The following is a 2,711-nucleotide window of genomic DNA, read 5'->3' as shown; positions in this document are numbered from 1 at the left end:
CCCAGACCCAGAGCACCATCCCAGGAGCTGGAGATCATGATGCGAGCCAAAAGCAGACACCCCACTGAGCCATCTACGTGTCCCCTGAAACATTGTTTTATTAATCACTTACAATTTCCTACAAAATAAACTCTGACAGAATATTTATTCTTCTCTTTAAATCATCATTTGTTCAGTATTCACCGAGTACCTGCCATGTGCCCAATATCTTTCTAGGTTCTTGGGACACATCAGTGAAGAGACAGGCAGAGATCATTGTGATTGAGGAGCTTGCATTCTGGATCCACCCCTCCCACTGCTGGTTGGGCAAAATCACTTCACATACAAATTATCACTAATTTAAATTGCCCTGTATTTACATTAGCACCAAACAATAAATTGAAATAAGGTACTAATAATTGGATACTGCCTCTCATGCTTTTAGCCTCAAAATCATTACAACTGAATAAAACTTTCTGAATAAAAACTTGAAGAAGAAAACAAGCTATCTGGAGGGCAGTTTAAGTCAGAATTTGAATTACATTTACAGATTATGTTTATTGAAAGTCTTTGCCTGAGAATTTGTAGCCATGTTGCAATTACCTATTTCCTGAGATAGAATATTGAAAATTTCTCATGAATCACAAATGATAAATCCAAAGCACACTCTGAGTATGCAGTGTTCAAATGTTTATTTTGAAAGGGCTCTAATAGAGTGTGTCAGGATAGATGGATATGCAATTGACTTCATATACCTGGGAGATCATATTTGGGTTCTAGCTCTATCAGTGGGTCACTTCCTAAATGTTGACAAGTCATTCTATGCTGCTTGTATTATTATTTGGGAAATGGTCTTTTTAGAAAAACTATTCCTGTAATTCTGCCTGCCCTGCTGAGTTTCGAGGCAACAGCCACAAATCAATAGCCACAAATATTGATGAGGAAAGCATTGAGATACCACTAGCCCTAATCACCATCTCACTCTAACTACATTAGAGACCCCAAGCAAGAACCATCTCAGTATGCCCATTTAATCAACATATTTGATTGTACAATTATTTATTTGGCAGGAAATATTTATTGAGAATCTACTCTGTGCCAGAACCATGCATTGGTTAATAATACTATGAAGGTCCTTCCACTCATGGCGCTCATTTTTTTTTTTTAAGATTTGCTTATTTATTTTAGAGAGTTAGAGAAAGATTGTGCATGCAAGTGAGGTCAGAGAGAGGGAATCCTTAAGCAGACTTCCTGCTGAGCACAGAGCTCCACATGGGGCTACATCTCAAAACCCTGAGATCATGACTTAAGCTGAAATCAAGAGTCAACCTAACAAAATAATAACAATAACAAAATAATAAATAAGTAAACAAAATAATTACCCAATTTTACATGTTGTGAAGGAAATAACGTGTTGGAATGGGACAAATGGATAAACTTCTGCTATAGAACTATTTATTGTTTATCATTTCTCTGTGACAAAATTCTAATTTTTTTTTTTAATTTGAGTATAGTTGACACAACATATACTCAGTTTACAGATCCATGTTTGGAATGAATTCTAGATTAACTGGTTGGATTTAGAGAGCCTTATCCTGATTTGCTTTAGAAGGTTGCACTGAACATCATTCCAAGGGATGGAAATGTACATTGTCAGTTATGGAAACACTTTTTTTCAGATTTCTGCTCTTTATAGGTCGCTTCCCCAAAAGTGCCCAACACTTCCAAATCTCACTGTTATCATATATTGTTCATAATGATTCTCTTGTCTAGAATGTTTCCCTAAGTGACACAAATTATACTTTGGCTCTTTGATATCTTCAAAATTTTATATTAACAAGTATTATAAATCATCATGGAAAACAGAAATTGAAATGTGATTTTGGTCATTACAGTATGTACTTGAGTTTATATAATTCAAATTGGCATCGAATGATCAGAGCAAGTAGATATGTATTTTTCAGAAAAATTTTTATAAGCCTCCTTACAGAGTAAATTCAGTATTATTAATTATTATTTATTTGCTCTCCACAGAAAATATGGCATGTTTTAAAAAGTGAACTTTCATGATATTTATTTGAATAATTTCTCTTTTGTTGAAAAAATATCACTTATTTCCCATTAAGTAATGAAAAATTTAATTACATATTTCCTACAGTTGTATGTGAGCCATAGATAAAAGGAGACATAGAAGGAAAATAAAGACGTAATGAGAACATTAAAATGGGAAGAACATTGGAATGGTGGAGTTTTAGATCCCTTCCCAGGATCCTTTGATTGAGATTCTGATATCAGAGTCAAATGAATGGATTTAAGTCGGGGTCCTGCCGCAATCCAGTTGTGTGATAATATGAAAAACCATAGACTATTACATATTCACAGGACTTTAGAAATCTTTTACTAAAACTTCTAGAGGTGAGCTAAGGCATAGAGGGGACCAATGAAGGCCACACATATACCCCAGTCTGGAAACCATTCCTCTCAGCTGGTCTGACTGTTTCCATAGAACATCACTCTATCTTAAAAATGATACATGTTTTCCCTATGTATTTGTTTCCTCATTCATTTAGTGAGGAGATTAGACATGAACTTCTGTAAGATTCACAATAGTTTTAGAATTCTCAGTATTGATGCATTTTGTGCTATTAAATATACAGTAGGCCAGTTTAACCATATGCATAATTAAAATAGCAGAGACCTGAGTGAAAAGTAAAGAAATTGAGAGGGGATGC

This window comes from Canis aureus, chromosome 25 (genome assembly GCF_053574225.1).
Source record: "Canis aureus isolate CA01 chromosome 25, VMU_Caureus_v.1.0, whole genome shotgun sequence".
Taxonomy (NCBI): Eukaryota; Metazoa; Chordata; class Mammalia; order Carnivora; family Canidae; genus Canis; species Canis aureus.
The sequence above is the reverse complement of the archived record's forward strand: the minus strand, read 5'-3'. Positions refer to the sequence as shown.